The sequence below is a fragment of the Lepisma saccharinum genome, chromosome 18 (genome assembly GCF_977018435.1).
Source record: "Lepisma saccharinum chromosome 18, izLepSacc3.1, whole genome shotgun sequence".
Lineage (NCBI taxonomy): Eukaryota > Metazoa > Arthropoda > Insecta > Zygentoma > Lepismatidae > Lepisma > Lepisma saccharinum.
In genome coordinates, this window is record NC_139246.1 from 2,543,424 (window position 1) to 2,564,903 (window position 21,480).

Genomic DNA, 21,480 nt, shown 5'->3' on the forward strand with positions numbered 1-21,480 from the left:
TTACAAGGCGACGACGCTACCATTTGGGCAGGCCACTGCGGCGAGTGACAAATATGGCAGAGCAGTGGCGTATAATGAGTCCAAAATCTGGGCTATCTCACAATGTCACGTGGTCCCATGCTATGAATAGAAATAAGTTTACCAACTCCTAAGAAATCAGGTTGCTAACTCTTAAGAAATCAGGTTGCCAACTCATATGAAATCAGGTTAGCAACTCATAGGAAATCAGGTTGCCAAGTCATATGAAATCAGGATAGCAACTCATAGGAAATCAGGTTGCCAACTCATATGAAATCAGGTTACCAACTCATATGAAATCAGGTTGCCAACTCATATGAAATCAGGATAGCAACTCATAGGAAATCAGGTTGCCAACTCATATGAAATCAGGTTACCAACTCACAGGAAATCAGGTTGCCAACTCATATGAAATCAGGATAGCAACTCATAGGAAATCAGGTTGCCAACTCATATGAAATCAGGTTGCCAACTCATATGAAATCAGGTTGCCAACTCATATGAAATTAGGATAGCAACTCATATGAAATCAGGATAGCAACTCATAGGAAATCAGGTTGCCAACTCATATGAAATCAGGTTACCAACTCATATGAAATCAGGATAGCAACTCATAGGAAATCAGGTTGCCAACTCATATGAAATCAGGTTACCAACTCATATGAAATCAGGATAGCAACTCATAGGAAATCAGGTTGCCAACTCATATGAAATCAGGTTACCAACTCATATGAAATCAGGTTACCAACTCATATGAAATCAGGTTGCCAACTCACAGGAAATCAGGTTGCCAACTCACAGGAAATCAGGTTACCAACTCACAAGAAATCAGGTAGCCAACTCTTGAATCACCATCATCATTGAACTGATATGAATAATTTTATATACAATTTCTGGTCGATTTTCCTCCTGTATTTTATTTTCTAGGCTTCAGGCTTTGCAGGTAGCCTAGCTAGCCTAGAATATACGCTCCCGGTGCAGAGGATCGAAGGCAGGCCCTGAGCGATAACTAAAGCCTTCGCAGACTCCAGGTAATTGCAGGTTGAGTCTCGCTCCAGCAGCCCACCGTCTGAAGTGGTCGGGGGATACGTTTACGGGGTGGAGGGACGGAAGGACGGGGAATCATCCACTGGGCAGTAATTACGGGTCACAGCCTTCTTCAATGTTGACACAAGAAATAGCAGTTGGCGAGAGGGCAGGCGCCATTGGAAAATTCTTTCGCTCAGGGTGGGCCACGATGATTCCCTGACACTCTCGTCCTCTTCGTTTTTGGAAATGACGCCTCGGAATCAGTGTTGCCATAACCTCCAAGTGAAAAAATCCCTTTCTTGTCGCTTCCCGACCCACCCCATGGAGGGCTTCCCCGATGGCGTAGTGGTAACGTATACTTTATATCTGGATTTCTGATATTCTGATACCCTTACGAATTATTCGGATATCCGAACTGTCTCGATATCTCAATTCTCAGGGTATCCGAATGTGTGCATTATTCGGACAGTACATTTATTTAGATCGTAGAGCAATTGCGCATCAAGAGCTTGAGGGTGCTGCCACCTACAATACTTTTCATTGACCAGCCCCCCCGTTGCTGGTTGGAGGACAGGGCAATTTCCCCTACCAGCTATCTTATCTTTATTCTCCCCCATAAAACATGACGGAAGGAATTCTTCAGTATTAACGGCAAAGATAAACAACTAGTTTTGACCTCAAATCTATGTCATTAAGCAAACTGGCGCCGTTGTACTCATAAACCTTTGATGATGAGACCATAAATTTACTACTCAACTAGCTCTTCCATCGAGGTGACGAGATATTTTGTCATATGTGAACACGCACACGCACATTTACATATTTATATGCGTATTTACACTCAATGACTCTTCAATACACAGCCGAACCCCCTCGTAGAATCCTGGAAGTTCAGGGGTGTCTTACTCTTATGAGCGTAAGCACCAAGTAAGAACGGATTTTGCGAACACTTTTTATTAACACTTTTTATATTCTGATACGTTTGGGCCCAAACCCCTGAAAGAAGACGTAAGAAAACCCTCAAAAGGATATGACCGATTGATGATTTGATTCTTGTTATTCAGCGTCGCTTTTCTTCCCCTTTTGGCTAATCGCGAAGATGAATGATTACGAAATGAATGAAGAGCCACCAACTATAAATTAACACCACAAAAAGTCCCCCTGATTCCTGCAGTCCCTCGTGTCCATACCTTCTGCAGAATAACGCTATTGGCTCCCTAACTCCTGAAGATTAACTCATCGAATTAACATTTTCTGTAGATTAATTCTTTGTGTACGTAATCCCTGCAGATCATCTCTTGGTGGTCATAATGTCTGCAGATGATCAACTCTTCATGTCCACAACCTCTGCAGATGATCTTTTTGTGTCCAGAACTGATACAGATTAACTCCTGATGTCCACACCTCCTGCAGAATAACGCTTCTGGCTCATATTTATCCTTATCCTAAACTTTCGCATTTCAACTCTGCTGACTATTTAATTTTGTTATTTAAGTGGGGTGGGACCAATTTTTTTTAATAAATCAGCTAATTACACAAAACCATCCCGCTTGATATTAAAATTACCAGAAATCAATTGCGTTCCGTTTGTTAGGTCTGCTTTAGACGAACGAGTTGGTGGACCCCCACCCTGGAAATTGATATTCTTCATTTAAAGATACAAGAATGTCGAAAGTTTGTTAAGTTCATTGTTTCGAAGAGAATAATCAAAGTAAAAATGCATTGGATAGAAAACACTGAGTGAAAAATACACGAACAAGGTTATATTCTACCATTTCATCCAAAGAACAAATGGTTGTACAGTTTTCAAAACTCTAAGAATTACAGTTGTAGGTGAGGTCACACAACAAACTTTATGAAAGAAAGGTTTAAAGCCTTTTCTTGAACGAGACGTGCAAAAGTTAATATCAAAATGCATTTCAGATACTAACTGCATAAAATGCAAAAGAAATAATATAAAATAGTTGTGCTGGTATTCACCAATTTGGTGGATCAAGTCTCCATTTATATAATAATAATAACAATAATTATTATTATTACTATTATTATTATTTCGAATAATAATACTTATTAGTTTTCTACTATTCAACTTTTATCATTTGCCCGACTCCCCCTGCAAAAATTTCTGGCGACGCCCATGCTACCGTGTAAAGTGAAAAATCTTATGGCATTTCAGACGCCATGGCATTTCTCATGGATAGAATTGGTCCTATTTTCTGAACATTTTTCGTAGCACAACCAATCAAAAGCGACCTCTAGGTCACGAGTGCAGTAATGGCGGCCGAGTAAAATGTAAGCAATGCATCACTTCAGATTTTTAAAACACGATAACTATTCAACCGAGAGGAATAATGTTTCCTATTAAAAGGTATTAGGTATAAATCAATGGCACTGCTTAAATTCATGCTTTATAGCGTTTACTGTACACGTATAGAAGAATAGTTTAGTTGTCTCAATTGTAAACAACATGAACTCACCATAGATGGTGTAACTTGACGTGTCTTTCGTGCTGTATATTATATTATACATTGCAAAAGTAACCGAAATGTTACATGAATGCTTCCGTGTGAAGTACAATTATGAAGCATTTACGTAGCAGTTATGCTACCAAAAACGTTAAAGAAAATGCTTCCGTCTGCATATTCCTCTGCCAAGGGGGAATTTCCCTCCGAGATGGAAACACTGGAACGATCTCCCTCGCGCTCCTGCCCCGAAGCGGGGGCCTGCCCTCACCTGTCAGAATAACGACACTCGTGTCTGCGAGGCAGGAAAGATTATGAAGTAAAAACCAACATCTAGTTTGCTTTAACTAGCCCCCTCGTCCCACCCATGCACAGGCCACATCAACACCTCTCATCTTTGTTGCCAGCGATCTTGTAGGCGTGCAAAGAAGAAGAAGATGGAAAAAGGAAACAGTCTGTGGAGGAGGGGGAGGGAACAGAGGTGAAAAACAAACTACGGTGTAGGTTTACAACCGTATTACACGGACCTGCGTGGGGACCAGGTAAAGGAAAATTGAAGCCACTTAAATCAGGTGTTACCAAGCTGTGGTCCATGGCTTGGCAACCTGAGGCCCGCGATTGGTCAGCGTAACGTGATAAGAAGCAATGGGTTCCAGGTTCGAATCGTGAGTGAAATCAGTTTCGCACCAATATCGTCGTAATAGGAAATGCTACTAAAAAAAACATTGAATTTCTTCCCATGTATAAGTGGAAGCGGATTTTCAAGTTGATTGTTAGGCTAGACACGTTCTATAAAAAAATATGATATATAAGTATTTACAGAATCCCATGTATGTCTCACGGAGAATCAACTTCAAGTTATGGCTAATCAAATGGAGATTTCGACTTTTAACACGACAAACAAAATCTTCAACCTGTCCCCTTTCCTTTCATATGTTTTTCTACGTCTTCGGAAAAACATATGAAAGGGGAAGGCGTATAGGGGGTGTGGCGTTACCCCCACACCCCCTATACGCCTTCATGGCGTGGTGCTAAGCACAGGGGAACACTTTACCTTTTTTTTTACGTCATCGGAAGTAAGGAAGCTGAATTCAAGATTAAATGAATGAATGAGATGATTTTTTTTTGGCGAGTCGGCAGTTTGCCATTACCTTGAAGTTAAAAAAGGGGTGTAAAAAGTCCCTTTACAACGCCTGTAAAGGGACCTACACAACACGTTAAAAAGCTAAAAACATTTGTTAAAACACTGGCAACATCTCCCATCATGGATGATACGTACTAAAAAGCAAAGAGGAGAAAACACCCGGAAAATATGCGAACTAACATTGGCGGATGACCTACTTTTTGCTACATCTGTCCACCAATCGTCTTCGGGGGCGTGTGCCTGGATGAGTGTCAACCATCTCAGTTGCGAAGTAAAAGCTGTAGTGGCAACATCGCTCTCCCGTTACAACTTTGCCAAGCGTACGACTGGTTTTGTCACTTGTTTTCATTAGCTTGTTTCTACACTGTTTGGGTGTTTTGTGTACTAACTTTCCGTGCTTTGTGTACTATTGTGCAACTTTTATCCAGTAGCGGCGCTGATCAACTCTCTCTCTCTCTCTCTCTCTCTCTCCGTTTTACAGTACGTTTGGCAACATGATGCGTATCCGACGCTCATTTGTTTCGTCCCGCCAGCAACGTTCGGGTACCTTGTGACACGAAAATGCCCGATGTCAGCCGAAGAGAATTCAACCGAATCCCTGATTAGTTGTTTCCTAGCCGCCAGTTGGAATTGCGAGCGGTATAATCAGCTGGGAAAATTAAAACTTTGTCTGAAATATCTATGACGTGTTCAGGGAGAGAAGTTTTAGTCATTTACCATGCCGTGTTGCCTTATCCAGGCGTCATCATTATCCTCAAAAGTGACATGTCTTTTCAGCAAACATCGATGGGATTGTTGTATCGCGTATATCACAAAAGCCGTACTTCAGAACGAAAACGTGCATTGTGGCAATCCTTCGAATGAATCCAGTTGTGAGGAGATTTGGCAACAGCGCAAATTCTACCAGCCGTCTCATTTCCTGTCTCCGACAATAGCTTCAACAAGATGTTGAAAACAAGTGAATGGTGAGAACGGTGTTCTCACGCGCTGTTCACCAGAGGGCACTAGTATCGCCACCCACAATGACAATCCAATCGAAACTGAGCGTGCGATTTTCGTGCGCTGTAGAGGGGATGTCCCTCATAGCATTACGGGGGAAAAAAAATCACTCATGACTTAAATTACTTGCAAACCGAGAAATCGAGAACTCCTTTAAATGAAGCCGTGAGTTCTTATAAGCAGTGTGTGATATTCGTGCTTTGTAAATTGTTGTTTTATATAGCTGAAAAAAACAAAACAACAACTTTAACGTGATCATGAAATGTTTGCGCTTGGTTCGTTTTGCGGTTCTTCCGATTGCTTTCTCTTTATTTCTACTCACTCTTAGTCCAGTTATAGCTTGTTTCGCCTCCACCTAATTCAGTAATTTAAACTATTATATTTTAAAACAGAATACTTTTCTCATATTATGACGTCAATTCTGTTCTTTCGCAATTCCTTTATCCTACCGGATGGTTATTGACTAACCTTTAAGTTTCTTTCATCATGTTAGGAAGTTGTTTAGCGAGATTATGGGTGGTTTGTAGCTACGTTTGAAACACAACATCGCAATTTAAACATACTCGTAACTCCTACAACTATTTAGACAAATCAAGTTACAAGACATCATAATACGTATGATCAGAAAGGACAACCGCATTCAATTAGTAGGACAATAGTACTCTCAAGAAAGTGACGTGTCGGGAGATACATAGTACTTGAACTCAGCAACTTTGGCTAGAAATCGGAAAATTAGGCGATGTGAGCCAATAAAAAAACAACATTTATTCAAATCCCTTGTGTCACGTCGACAGTTAAGCTACAATTCCTATTTGCAATTTGAAATCATTGTCATATGCGTTATACATTACAGTGTTTTTATGTAAGAAAAATTGGAAATCCTTGGAAACTTAAAACTTAGACACTGCTAGAAGTTACGGCAAATTCCATATTCTACCATTAAAGAAGTAGGCTTTACTTCCAAAGTTTTCTGGCCCATGCTTCTCATAATCACCTTAACCTGGTTGGTAACACGGGCACCTGTTTGGATTATATATCACAGTTGCATGCAGCAAAAATACGTATACACTCCTCACCAAAAAATGGAATATTGTTGTACTAGGCAATAGTGATTGGCAAGGCCTTGGAATTCAACAACACACACATGATATATGTCTGTCTGCTGAACGTTCTCGCGTTTTCGCCAACAGATTCCACTGTGCCTATCACCTATTGCCTAATATGCCAAGCTTTTTGTTCCTAATATAACAATATTCCAAACTTTTTGACAGGAGTGTATTTTAGAAAACTGTATCATTAAAACTATATTCATTATTTTAACTGTGTAATGGGCGTTAACATAAAAGAAACTAGCATAGTCCTTTTTATGGTACGTAGTTGAAGGGCAACGAAAAATTCTCCAGTCAAATTTTTAGAGTGGAGAAGGTAAAGTATTCCTTGCGTCACTACCCGTGTAAATTAGTACACTTTGTATATGCACAATTTTAACCCCACCATAGATAGGTATGGAATTATTTAAAGATCGTTATCCACTATTTTAAATGTTCTAACGAAAAACCGACACGATAAACCCACATTCATTATCTAAGAAACCCACACTTACCGTTAGCTGAGATGTAGTTTTGCGGATGGAACACGTTTTCAGCCTGGCCACTAACTTTAGACTATGAACTTCCTTGAAATTTCCAAATATTCTAGAAAGAAAGGAATTGTCCATGTCTACATTCAATTATATTCCTAATTCCTTCGTATTAATCATAACTGCGTTCTTGCTAAATACTTGGCAACTTTCGCGACAATTAAACTGCGTTGAGATTTAAATAATTAATATTTTCTTTGTGTGGTGCATGGCCAGATCTACATTTGAAACTTATAATGAAATATTTGCCAAGAAAAAGGCTAATTGGTCTACAACTCTGCACGGTTAGAAGCTAGCTTAAGATTTATATTCTACTGCTAAGATTATTTAGATTTATTATTTAATTTGTATAGCTATTCTATCATTCATTAAGGTAACGATTATAAGCTTCATGCAGCACAAACTGAGCATTCCAGCGTTGCGTGCGTGAAAGTTATAAACATTTGGTGAATTCATAATCCATGCCCCTCCCAGAAATACATTCTAATCTGCCTTTGGTTCTAGACATGCGATTGGATTAAAATCAACTGATTTTATAGAATTATAATGTGTTTTGAGATATCTACTAAGAAATGAAAAAATAAACTTGATTATGATGACACAGCCTGAATGAATGAAAAGGATTAACTAAAATATGTTACATGTGTGACGCTTCAAAACTGTAGCGAATTTTTACTTCATTTGCCTGTGAAGCCTATAGGCTTGGTAATATGTGGAAAATGTATGCATTCAAAAACATTTAATCCTTAATGCAATTAAAAACATGAAGTAGGACCACTTTTCGTGAAATGAACCAAATGTATCATTTTAAACCTATTCATTAAAAATACATTGGTGTTTGGAAGTGTGTATTATTGTTATGTATTTCTGTACTACAGAAATACATAATCTTTAACTTTGTTTTTTCTTTATTTCAGAATAACTGAAGGGAGTGGGTTTCCAAAACGGGGAGAAATTACCAAATTGAGGGGGGGCAAGGATAGTTTATTTTCCATTGGTAGATAAGGTGTAGCATAGTGCGGGGGCAAAGATGAAAAAGTGATGGGCAACTGCATCCACAGGTCCACCCTAATTGCCGCCAGTGCTGAAGGGTAATTTTTATAAGAAAAATGGCGGACACGACTATAAAATAAGGTCATAGTCCAGCTTAACCTCATATTAATTTGAATATAATATCTACGGCCATGAGTTCCTTGACAATGAATATAAATTACCTCCATTATAGTAATTAAATGTATAAGCAAACACCTTGCGTATATAGACATAATTTCTCTTTAATTACATCTGACAAGTTGAAAAATTCTATCACAGTTCCCGACAGGTCTGGCTTGGGGAGTGAACATTTAATCACATATTTTTCTTCTTTCGTTGTAAATTAAGGTGGGGAAAGCTGCGGACGTCAGTTCAGTCGTATGAATATGCATATTCCGACATAACGTCCGGAAGAAAAGCTTGCAATTAAATTTCAGGTGTTTCAGCGAGATAAAGCGTCCAATATGTCACTGTCGACCCTTTGCAGGGGGCGCTGGTTTAAACATGATGGATGTGGCAATTCATCCCAGACCTGGTTTGTTTCTCGTTTTCTTCTTCTCTCCCTGGACGGCTAAACAAAAGACGCCAGCGCTACCATACGCCAGCGCCACCGTAACTCTCTGCTGGTGGACACTAAATTTAGTTCCGCACCGAATGATTCATTGGCAGTTTATAGCTTCTGTGTTGCAATGTATTCGGGTGGCGTAAGGGTTATGTTGCATGATTATGCGGCGAATGATGCCAGTGAAGAATAAAGTTTGACGTGTGAGTGACTGTAACTGTTGATTTGTGTTCTTGGGCGGATCAAAGTAGTGCGACACAGGAGCGGACCCAGGACAGAATATCGGGGTGGGGCGATTCGGTAAAGAGTAGACAGCAAATGAAATGCATCAGCTGAAACCAAAAGCTAGTTTCCGTGGCGGAGTGGTTAGTACAGCACGCTATGACGCCAGGGGTACCGGGTTCGAATCCTGGCATGGGCGTTTGTGAGTGTCCATGAATTTCATCACATCATCACTCATTTCCAGCTTCGCGATTAGTGGCAGCAATGCGAAGTAAAATAAATCAATCAATCAAACCAAATGTTTAATTACATTATTTTAAGTCCACCTTATGCACACGGGACTGGACCTACAGTTTAAAGTGGGATCCGAACCACTATTTGCCTCCATCAGGTATCGAACCAGAGACCCCTTGATTACAAGGCAACGACGTTATAACTACGCCATCGTGGAGGCCTATATATATATAATTTTTCGTGTTAAAGTTGTTATATATATAGTAAAATGTTATTGCTGCCTCTTGCCCCACGATATCAGCGCCGAGCGAGGGGAAACTCCACAACTCCTAACTGGCAAAACAACAAATTAGATGGCGATCTCTACCATGTAGTCCCAGACGCTATTATCCTTATCAGGCAGCCTATCACAAACCTCTATTTCTTTTACGACTTGCTGCTATAAATCTGTTCTTCTGGGCCCCATCCACTATAACATTATCAGTTATGTTCCTCTTTGCTGCAAAGGTCATCTTCCTCCCCTTCTCGAACCCTTAGCACAAACAAGCTTTCTGCAAGTACAAAAGACTCAACGTATCCACAGACTATACACAGAATTTCTTCCTCTTCCTTTAGCCTTCAGGCACGAATTAATGCGAAGACTTCCTCTGTATTAACGTTTCTTCTCTGGCTGTCGATTTGATTCCCGCCATAAACGGACTCGATTCAAACAGCTATTGGCGTCGCCCGCGGAGGTTATCTAGCCAAGTGCTTGCGTGATCCGAGTCGACGGACAGACACAGCTTTAGCCACTTTCGAATGATTTATTCGCGTGTCGTAAAAAAGTTCGGAACACTGAGGCCACTGTTCTTACACAGATTTTATTTCAAGAATTCTGGCTTTTTTTTTTTTACTTCATCGTCACGTTTCAAGGTTCCGGGAAGAAAATGTTAAATGATCCTTCACTGTTTCTTGCGTTTTCACAGTGTGCTTTTCGAATCTCTACCATAGCGAAATGATCGGACAAGGACGTAAATCTTGATTTATAAGACTGGAAAATAGGAGTCTTAAACAGTAATGATAAAATGCATGGCAATTAATAATAAAATGTCTATAATGTTTAATTGTGTAAAGTACATTCAGTACCTTAGAGACAAGACTAGACTTCGCATTGACTTAGACTCGCCTCGATACACACACACACATATATCCGTACATACATACATAGATACATACATAGCCTACATACACACACATATTTAGTAAGCAATATTGGGGTACTGCGTCTAGAGGTCATTAACACAAAAAACTTTTCATAATAACGTGTCTATCTTTCCGCCTCGTTTCGACTCTACGAGACCTCGAAAAAATAAAAGATTTCATCCTGAATATATATATCCAACCACACAGCACAGGTTCACAATAGTCAGTTGTCCCACATGGGACAGGCATAACAATTTGACCACGATAACTGCATTAAATTTAGAGGTTTAAGGTGAAATATATTATCTCCTATGTCCCAGGTGCTCAAATTCTCTCTACAGGCAACATTTTTGGAAATTAAGCAACGAAACTCAAACTACTGAATTTCCGCTAATGAAATTTAACGTTTACAATTAATTTTTCTCACGCACTTTCTCTAGACAGGTACAATTCGAATCCGACATGCACCATTCAAAAATACAAGTTCTAAATTAATATCTTGTAACGGTTAAATAAACATACGTAAACACAATTTATATTATTTTACATTCTGTGTAATTCTCCATGAGAAGTTGTAATATATTTTTTTATACCTTACTACCAAACTAATTACTGAGGCTGTTGTACTAATATTTTACCACTTTTTATTTAAATAATTTTCTTAAAACAAAATCTTTCACAATACATTTTATGTTCTTCATTTGCGACAATAACGATAATAAATATTCTTCTCCTGCCATCTGTTGGCAAATAAAAACAATTCATTAGCACTAGGTGGAAATGTTCTTTCTTACTGTAATATTCAAATTATATTATTCGAAAAACACCTCATACGTCATCCGGTCAAATGCGATCGAGGTCCGTTAACAAACCAGTTCTAAGTGAAAGAAAGCCCTCATGGACAATTCGGCCCGCCCGCTTTAGACGAAAGCATTTTCCTTAGAATTATTCTTAACATTTACGCCAAGACTAAAATGCTACCGTGTAAAGTGAAAAATGTTATGGCATTTCAGATGCCATGGAATATTTCATGGCATTTCTCAAGGACAGGATCAGTCCTATTTCCGTAGCATAACCAATCAGAAGCGACCTCTAGGTCACGAGTGCATATGTAATGGCGGTGAGATTTAAACAGTGTATCACTTCAATTTTTTAAAAGCCGATAACTATTCAACCGAGAGGAATAATGTTTAATATAAAACGGTATTAGTTACAAAACAATGGCGCTGCTTAAATACATACATTACAACATTAACTGTACACGTATGGAAGAATACTTTAGTTGTTTCAATTGTAAACACCGTGCACTCACCATAGATGGCGTAACTCGACGTGCCTTTCGTGCTGTATAAGTTATACATTGTGATCGCAAAAGCTAACGGAAATGTTCCATGAAATGCTTCCGTGGAAACTACTATCAGATATAAAATTTTTGGAAGCATTTATGATAGAAAAATGTTAAAAGAAATGCTTCCGTCTAAAGCTGATCTTGCGAATGCTGACTGTTCACAAGATAGTTTCAAACAAAAGATCTCATGATATCACCTCCACAACTTGGACGAGGCTCTAAATGCGGAGTATTCTTTGTTAATTGTTTCACACATTTTTTCCGTAATAATTGATGGGATAATTTCAAAGCGCTTTCAAGCACAGAAAAGTAAATGCAACGCAAACGGCAGTTCCAGGCGAACCTCTGAATGCATCACATATTGGATTTACATTAAATGTATCTGGTTTTTTATCTTAGTAACATTTTTATCATATTATTTACGAATAAAATTGAATTATTTTGAATTCTTCAAATAAAATTAGTTCATCCTGATTGTTACAAACAAGGTTTCCTTGATCGGAATATTGAAAATAATGTTATATATAACATACCATCTTAAATATTAGTAATTTTAAACTTTCTGTGTGAGATAACTTTTTCCAGAGCAATAAACAAGAATGATTTTAGAAGAATAGAAGAAAAACGCATCAATTAATCGTGTCAATTAATTATGGAAAGAAATGCATCAAAGTTGGATTGAATTAAAAAATACATTGATACACATCTTAAACGCCAAGTTAAATTTTAAGCTGATGCATTACGAATGTAGTTGCAAGAAATAATTACACGCACAGTTGTATCAATTGATTTGTATTGCATAAACTAAATTGGACTTTTTTTTTCCCATACAATGCAGACTGTGCGGTAAATACATTATACAATGCAACGAAACAAAATAACGAAGGAACAGTGGCGGCGATTGGGTTCCAAAACTGGGGGGGGAGGGGGAGACAGTATACTTTCCCTTGGTACATAAGGTTTAGCATAGTGAGGGAGCATAAGTGGCAAAATTATTATTTGCAACTGCCCCCTCGACCTCCCCAATCGCCGCCACTGCGAAGGAACGAATTAAGTTTACTACAAGTCCTGCAAGAATAAGTGAAAGACAAATCACACGCTAGTAAACAATATTCGGCCTACCTTGTTCAATATAATGACTGGTATTAACCAATCCGCCCTTGCACAGAAAACATTGAAAGAAATTTGCGCAACATTTCGTGTACCATTAGCTGCTTTTGGTAATCTCTGTTCCCTTTCACTCGCTGCTTGAAGCTATATAATTGCACGGCTGAGAAGCGAGCGTAACTTCATTCCCCGGAAACCATGTAATTTCTGTTCGTTCATATTCGTCTCAATGTAGAGAAGCGTCCAATCCTATCTTTCGAAGCTGAGTCGTGGATAGGACCGTAAAGTTCAATTTGGAAAACACTCCTTGCACAAGGTCGTGTAAAGGGAACAAGAAAACTTTCGAATGCACTTTCGCGAAATGTGTTCTTCTTCTGTTGCCTTCACTTTTATTCGCTGAGCATCCACACAAAGAATCAATTTCGTATCAGGTGCACATGCACTTCAAATCTGTTAAAATACGTGCCAGTATCGTAAAAAACATGACATTGAATTCTAGATTGTACGTCTTTCCTCACATTGCAGTCATAGGCGTGCGCACGGGTGGGTGGGGGGGTGTCAGGGTATATTGGCAGCTCTTAATATGTCCTCAAAAAATATATGTAGAAACAACCATTAAAATAACGAAAATAATATCCATGTTAAAAGAAAGTAAGGAATATTGTCTTACTTGAGATGCCCCACGCCTCTCTCCCAAAAACATTGCGATATAGTTTACTTCAGTCATCAAGTATATAGCTACATTATATATTTATTATTAAAATTACATGTGTAATTTTACTACTAACGTGTGCTTTAGTACAATGATTATAATATGTTAATATGCAATTCTTTTATTTCAACATAAATTGGTGTTCTTAGTATATTTTATCATGTAGTATATTTATTTATTTTTTATTATGTATATCGTGTATATGACATTTATCTATTGTAATAAACTGGTATACAAGCCTTGTATTCTGTTTCTCAGCAGTGTAATCCAATACTTAAATAAATAAATCTTTCCTCACTTTGCAGTCAAGGGCATGTACACCGGGGGTGGGGAGGGGTGTCAGGGTGCTGAATGTGTCCTCAAAAAATAAAATATATTAAAATAATGAGAAAAATATCAATGTTAAAAAGAATAAAGAATTTCGTTTAACTTTCAGATGCATCTATCTATCACTCTTTCTCTCTCTCCCAAAAACAATGCGATATTGTTTACTCTAGGGTGCGAAATCATTGAAATCTGGTGGGGGGGAGAAAGTTCTTCATCTACAAACCCCCTCCCCACAAACATATGTGTAAATTATACGATACACATCTGTAATGTTATTAAAAGTAAAAATAAATTACTCAATTAGAATATATTATTACTATTATTATTAATTACATAAAGGAAATTAATTTGTTACTTTTATACATATCAGATATTGGAAAGCAGCTAAATAATTCCTTAATTGATATAAAGTGTGTTATTAAATCTTTTTGCAGAATTAAGAAATTACTAACTGGTTAAAGATGTTAATAAATTATGAAATAGTTCAAGTGGTTTTACAATGTGTAAGTTTTTGTTTAGTTTGTGCTTTATGATAAATCAATTAGATTTCATAGTTATTATTGTTTTGCATTCTTGTTTTACTTTTATTGTGCGTATTGATGTAGATTTGTTAATGATCACTTGAGAGAGAAAGCATTCAATACTCACAACTACACTAATTTGTGTCTGTTTTCGATATTACTCTTTGTAAAGTATATTTGAAATTAAAAGTAATTGCTTATCTTTTGTTTGTTATAACAAAATCTCTCCACCAGGAACTTTTTGGTGGGGGATTTTTGAGGCCAAGATTGTTGGTTGGGGGGAAATCCCTTCTTCAACCTTCTTCAACACACAAGGCTTATTTGTTTATTTACATTTGTACATAAGAAGATTGCCGTAGCAATCGACACCACACACTCACAAGAAAAAGAAATGCAAACTGATTAACGGAGAAGCTTTGTGCAATTGTAAAGTGATAATAATAGTGGCTATAAAAGCAAATAATAATTATGACAACTTGTTTTCGTCGTGTATGGTGGACAAAGCAAGGGACGGGGGGGGGGGGGGGAGACTGAGAGAGGAAGGTTGGTATAAGCCGGAGCAGAAGAAAATCATGCTATTAATTCCAATAATACCAATATATGGTACATACATTCGACCAAGGAAATTGATAGAAAATTATATTAGGTTCAATTACACTAATTTCATCCCTTACTGTGTTGGAGAAGAGACAATTCAAGTTGTTTGACACCTTTCAAATTTCAAATGTAGGTATAGTGGTGAGTATGTCAATTATGACTTTGCATTAATTAAAACGATGACTTGTTATTATCTTTGGTAATCAAATTTATAACATCAATTTATAACAAAATTATAACATCTCTCCCACATAAATCCCTCCCTACTCCTCACTGAACCGAGGACCCACAAAAGTCCGCCCCTTTCTTTCTTTCTCGTAAGCACAGAAGAACATATAGTAAACAACTAGTATTAATTCCGATAGTTACATAATGCATGTCATAGAAATGCAATTCAGTTTATAAACTATCAAATCAAATAGCACAACCTTTATATATATATATATATATATATATATATATATATATATATATATATATATATATATATATATGTGGGGGAGGGGGATGTATGGGAGAGGGTGGTTACAGAAATTTGCTCATTTTGCTACGAAATGTTGAAGAACAGTATTTTCTAACCTATATGTATGCAACCACGTAACAAATAGATGCAGTTGACACTGACATTTTGTTTCTGTCAGAGAGCAAATAAAATATATATGATACGGGTAGACTACATGTGTGCATAATACAAACAATTCAAATAGCCTACGAAAAGCAACATATGTGTGTGGGGTTGATAGATGAGGGTTCACACCCATTTTGCAGAGCTCCTGACTTTTCCAGGTATTTTACATAACTGTGTAATGTTTCAACATGCTAAAAAATAAGAGTTACACTTCAACTTTGTAATTTAATCAAATGAATTACCTTTGTTGAACATTTTTTAAAATAAATGAAAGAACCTTTTTATAAGCAATATTACCCAAAAAGGAAGATTGTTGGGAAGATAAAACGAAACGTGTTTCCGGTTACAAATTCTGCCAAGCAAAATTCATTTAATTCCCCTGACTATTCCAGGATTTGAAAGCTTTTTTTTAAAAAAAATCATTTGCTTCTAATGACCTCAGTCCTAGCCTTGTTTTCCTGACTCCTCCAGTTGTGAAGGACTTTGGAGTCAGTGCAAACCCTGTAGATAAATTATCTGAAGGGAACGGCTAAGTGACTTCACCCTGGCAGTGTGTCTGCTGGCATAATATTGTCTGTCTGGTGTATTTTTGCTTTCAGAATCTTATTCGACACTAAAAATAAATGCCAGTGGCAACCAAGAAGCTATTAAATAGGGTTGTATACATGTGGCATAGAAAATGACATTTTCAACGGCTCGTAGGATCGAATTTTTTGGCCTTGATGTCCTCTGCACATTGTGAAAGTTGTCTGTTGTACGGTCACACCACTGTGTATTTATGTTCAAGACAATTACAAGTACAAAAGAAGAAAAGTTGCAGTAAAACAATTTTCGATTGACAGAATTTCGTAAATAATAATGTACTTAATTTTTTGAGTGTTTTGGACAAATAACAATATATGTTAAAAGTACTTCAGGCAATTTTTTGCCCCAAAAATCCAGTAACGATTCTGCTGTGATGTGGATTTTCCTATTTACATAATATTAATTAACCCTAAGCCATTGAGTGGCAGAATGGACATCAGCTTCAGAAAACCCCTGGTGTTGGAGAAATAAAACAAAGTTTTTTATCCTTCTGTTCAGTGGTGGCGAAAACGGATCACAAACCTTGCGGTGCGGTTGGAGAGATATATGCTCCTTATATGGTTGGTTATGTATTGCAGTCATTGAGGAACCTTTCTTCCATAATGTAAAGAGTATAGAAAATTCCCCTCTATTCTAATTATGTGAAACATTAGAGACACTGTAAAAGAAGAAACCATTCAATAATTAAGGAGTTCCTATTTGTCAAATGTCAAACAACTGTTTTTAACTCATAAAAAGTTCAGACAATTTTAATAATGTACACAATATTCTGCAGAAAGTCCTACATAACCATGTCTGTAGTGGCGCAAGAGTCTTTCTTCCCTTATAGCAAGTGGTGTCCGAGCCGAGGCGACATGGATTAAAAAGTCGGGACATGGATTAAAAGGATTGAACTAGCTATCCCGACTAAATCGGAACGTCTGATAGCCTTGCATCAATGGTTATAGAACTAAAATAGCCCAATATTGCAGACTGCAGACTTCTAGAGCCTGCCTCTGTCCAGAAACAACCTATTCATTTGCGCAAGGACAAAATTTAAATTCATGCAAGATTTGAAAAACCGTCAACGTAATTTTTGTAGGTTTTTATACGTTCAAATTAAAAATTTTCATGGCTCGAGGGTGGGGGGGGGGGGGGCATGCCCCTTGGATACGGGCCTGGTGGCAACCATTCATAGTTCGTTATTCAAACAACGTTCACTATTACTGTTGTGACACGGGATTACAAGAACAGTCATAAAAATCTCAAGGTATCTGTTTATGATGTAATTTGCTGATTTAAATGGTAAATACAAAGGTTTCAGCATACTTGAGCTCTTCCTGTGGACGTGTTGCAACGTAAGTAAAAGTTAGCAGGTCGCGAAGTTGCAGTGAGACAGCTGATAGCAGAGGAAAGAGAAAGTATTCAATGATACAAAGCTTCTCGCACACTTGTGTATTTCTAATTGCTAAATGTCCATATGTGGTGCGTGCTAAAACTATGTATGGTCGCAATACACATGCGAAAAAGTATTTGTAATTCTTTACACAGAAAAGAACTGATTTTTTGAGAAACAAACACGCATGATTAAACATTTTGGTAACCATAAACATACATTACCAGAAATTGTGAAAGGGGGCGGTTCAGCCCATTGACAAAACTTGAATGTTGGAAATAGTAACAATAATAATTTTGCCATGCTTAGTATTGCACCATAATAACTATTATAATATGATAAAAATAAACTAACTCTATTCCAAATTTATTTAATTACATCTTGTTGAAAACTATAACTTGAAATATAACTATTTTGCTCTAACTATGTTATTCTACATCTTACATATTTTATCCGTGTTCTGTTTTTACTTGACTTAGTGCTATATTATGTTTTATACTGTGCTCAGCACTTACAATAAACTATTATTATTATTATTTTATTCTTGGCGAGAATTTTCAACTCAATTCACCAGATTTGTGAATGTCCAACACAACTGTCTCATTATCTTCTTAATTTCGTAGAATTAGTGTACTGAAATGCACAGCCACTTATTCTGGGTTTTATTAACTTTTTACATAACGTGTTCAAGCAAAATAATAGTCATAAAGTTTGTTGTTTGACGTCTCACATAACACTCTAATTTTTGGAATTTTGAAAACAGTGAAACAAATTATTATTTGGATTAAATAGTAGAATTAGAATAGGAAATAAAGCATCCGATTATTCTGTTTGAATAGTTGAACTTTTTTTCAGTTATTAACAACAAAAATATGAAGTTTTCTGTTTCTTTTTGTAGTTTGAAATAAACTATGCCAATTTCCAGGTAGGAGGGGTCGACCCCTTCCCCTCCCGACGCCCATGACCACGAACTAAATATAAAAATGTTCATAAAATTTTCTGATAATTCTCTAACCCGAATACTAAAATACATTGGTTCTGATGAATTAAATCATTTGCTTATCACTAGAGCCCGGAAGTTCAGGCATTTATTTTCGTTAAAATAGGCAGGCAAAAAGGCATTTATAATGTGGTAAATAGGCACTAAAAATGAAAAAAAAGGCAAAATAAACCGAAAAAAGGCACATTTAGAAGTCGCTTACTTTCATCTATAATTTCTGGCAAAATGTTAAAATCTAAATTGGGAAGAGCATTTCAATTTTCTCCGTCTTGATTGCACATAACTACAAGGTACTTTTTAAGTTCTCAACATTCATTGATAGTCGTCTGTCAGAGAGAATGTTTTTCATAATAGAAAATGATCTTTCTACTTCGACAGAAGTTATTGGAGCATATACATATAACAAGCTAATGTAGCTGGACTCATTTTGGTAACAGCATTTTCACCTTTTAGAATATCACAAATTGTTTTCAATTGTTTCAAGTCCTCATTTGCACTCACTACCCGTTTGCACTTTTCCGCAACAGCTGACCCCTTTTCTCCTGGCACTTCCATCATCTGCCGCATAGATTCCTCGAAGATTTTCATGGATGCTATAATTGTAATTGTCTCTGACAATGCACCATAATGTGCAAAAGTAAACTTGAATAGCACAGGAGTTTTTTCACTTCACGAATTGAAGCCACTTCATTTTCTGGAAGAGCATCGATCACCTCACTGATTTTTTGAAGGTTGTTAGCATAATATATAGCTGCTGATATCCAGGTTCCCTATCTCTTCAGCAGTCAATCATGCACAAGAAATGTTATTTGATATTTAATATTTGATATTTATTGATATTGATACGAGCCCTTCGGCTGTGCGTATCTTACAATGTTAACCGAAAGGCAATATCCTGACTCAGCATGAAATACATTTTTCTCACACTTTTCTCCTTCAGCAATGTTGAAACATGCGTGAGTTCAATATTACTTAAATAAGGCGAAAATTATTCACATAATAAACGGAAGAAAAATAAATGCCAACAACGTTTTTTGGAAGAAAAATAATTTATACACATATTTTTTTTAAAAAAAATGGCAAATTTCATTGAAAAAGGCAAAAAAAGGCATTATAATTAAAAATAGGCAATGGAGTCCCAAATAGGCAAAATGAAAGGGCTTCCAAAACATTCGAAACAACATAAGAAACGTATATCCGGAAAAAAATTTATCAATATATGCAGTAGATAAAAAGAGGCATTTTGCCAAACTTCCGGGCTCTACTTATCACCTATTTAATGTTTGACTGCCTGAAACTATTTTTGGTTATTTCAAACCTTTTTCATTATGTAGGCCTAAATAGTATTAACGATGAAGATTGAGCAGCCAATTGATGATTGATTTGTTGTTTTAAGTCTACTTTATGCACAGCAAGGCTAATCGGGACTGGACCTACAGTTTAAAGTGGGATCCGAACAACTTGTTACTCCACCGGGTATCGAACCCCTTGATTACAAGGCGATGACGGCCAATTGATGAAGAATGAACAATGAAACATCCATGCAATAAGCTAGATTCGAACCTAGAACCCATGGTTTCTTATTGCTTTGCATTTTATTCATACGTGCAGCCAGGAATTATTAAAAAAAAAGATTGAACTGCTAAAAAAAATGAAAAAAATGAATCTACCAGCATATTTTCAAAAACATAGTCATGTTTTCTGTAAATTCTTCCTTGTTGGAGACTATATATGATTTATGATTTCTCGCCCCCTTCTTTTTATAAGTCGACGTCACAGAGTTCAAGACCTTCGAGGGGAAAAAGCGGAAACAAAGAACCAACCGCATCTACTCCGCTGCCTGCAACAATAACAACTGGACAATTAAGTTATCATAAGAGATAGAAGGAAACACTAATTAATTGACATGGTGTTTAGGGCTCCACGGCTCTCCTCAATAATAACCACCTTGCATTAATTACCGCAAAAAACCGCGGAGGAAAAAGACCATTAGTATCAATAGATTTCTCTAATGCACTTTCCAATTAGCAGTAAACAAACTTTGTTTTTTCTGTGTCGTTACAAACTCAGGCAGCCCGTTAATGATAGTTGTGCACATGTCGGAAACTTTGTAAGCTTCTTATGTAATATATAATGACGATTGTGCGCTACGGACTGAAAGAAATGGTTACATGCCCCCCCCCCCTAAAAAAAGGTTTCTGATTTCTGATGATTATCAGTACAACCTGGAGCAGGTGAATCATCAGCACAATATGTCATCTGTCTCTACATGTTGACGCGAAGATATGAATAGCAATTCATTTGGACATGTTGTCACCTTGCATATTGGTATTTCCTATCAAGATAAACCCACTCCATCTAGTTTAAAGGTTTCATATTTCATATCCGGTCAACTTTCTTACAGTACCGCCTGGACAATACCGCGTCTGGAAGCCTGGACATCTGTCCTCGCAGTCACAACAAGACTAATACAAAGCTATAACGAGCATCTCTGGCTGAAGTGTAACAGGTTCAACATATCAAGAGTAATTATGGAAAATGGTTTGGAAGGGCTGTAATTAAGACCCTTTTTGTATATCAGGATGAAGTTTTCAAATGCCAATTCATATTCAGTTCTCAATAAATAATTGTCTAATTTACATTTTGTTCCCCACTCTTCTCTAGACAGTCTGTACTGACTGTTGGAAGCCACTTGGATATTTCTAGTTATCAGGTATTTTAATAATATTTGGATTACATATCCAATGTGTGTGTGCC

General features: G+C 37.1%; 1 protein-coding gene across 2 annotated transcripts in view; it reads right to left on the bottom strand.

Moving 5' to 3' along the window:
* The window catches only part of LOC146002686 (uncharacterized), a 533,571-nt gene that overhangs the window by 420,573 nt on the left and 91,518 nt on the right, over nt 1-21,480 (bottom strand). The gene's annotated exons all lie outside the window — the stretch shown is intronic.